This window comes from Apium graveolens, chromosome 10 (assembly GCF_009905375.1).
Source record: "Apium graveolens cultivar Ventura chromosome 10, ASM990537v1, whole genome shotgun sequence".
Taxonomy (NCBI): Eukaryota; Viridiplantae; Streptophyta; class Magnoliopsida; order Apiales; family Apiaceae; genus Apium; species Apium graveolens.
Window position 1 is genome coordinate 9,379,392 of NC_133656.1, and position 1,347 is coordinate 9,380,738.

Sequence of the window (1,347 nt, forward strand, 5' to 3'; positions counted from 1 at the left end):
GATAAAATATAAAATTTGTATCAAAATTTCCCAAAAATTGCGAATAATGCAAAAATACAAAACTAAAGGGTATTTGCATAAAGATAATTCTATAAAAATAAAAACACGAATTTTGTGGGCTTTGACGTTCCGGTGGGGTCCCGGTCCGTTTGTTTTCGAAAAACAAAAACGATACTTAAATTAACAGAAAAACCTGAACACGCATAAAATACATTCAAATGCACATAAACGAGATAAAATGAATACCTCGATAAAGACGCTAATAAACACGCATCCCGATTGCAGATCGATTCATATAATTGCATTTTAAACACAAATTAATGACTCAAAAAAATTTCTGGTCCGCACGAGAACACAAATAACAGATATAACATTAATAGCATGGAAATAATCACTTTAAATTTATAAAACACACAATATTTATTTATTTATTTAACATCAAATATTCACATAATTTTCCCGGATATTACATCCTTCCCCCCTTAACAGGATTCTGTCCTCAGAATCAGCCTAGGAAAACAAGTGTGGATATTTGGTTCACATTTCGCTTTCCAACTCCCAGGTCGACTCTTCAACCTTGGGATTCCTCCACAATACTGGCACTAAGGACACAGACTTATTCCTAAGCACTCTTTCTTTCTTATCTAAAATTTGCACTGGCCGCTTTACAAAAGACAAGTCTGGTTGAATTTCGATTGGATCATATTCTATCACATGATTCGAATCAGGAAAATAACACTTCAACAATGACACATAAAACACATTGTGGATATGCTGCATGTGAGGTGTAAAGATAACTCATAAGCAACCTTTGCCACACGCCTCAAAATCTCAAAAGGGCCAACATAACGCAGACTCGACTTTCCTTTCTTCCCAAATCTTGATAAACCTTTCCAAGGTGAAACCTTCAATAGCACTACTTTACTAACTTCAAATTCCATATCCTTTCTGGTAGTATCAGCATATTTGTATTGACGATCTTGAGCTGCCACTAATCGTTTCTCGAATGAGTTCCACTTTCTCTTTTGTCTGCTGGATCAATTCAGGATTCAATATCTTTCTCTCACCAACTTCATCCCAACAGATTAGGGATCTGCATCTTCTCCCGTACAAGGCTTCATAAGGAGGCATTCCAATACTAGCATGATAACTGTTGTTGTAGGAGAATTCAACTTATGGATAATGTTTGTCCCAACTTCCTTCAAAATCTAGAGCACACACTCTCAACATGTCTTCAATAGTCTGAATCGTCCTTTCACTTTGAACATCTGTCTACGTATGATACGCGGTACTCATATTCAGCTTCATTCCATGACAATCTTGAAAACTTCTCCAAAATCTTGAATT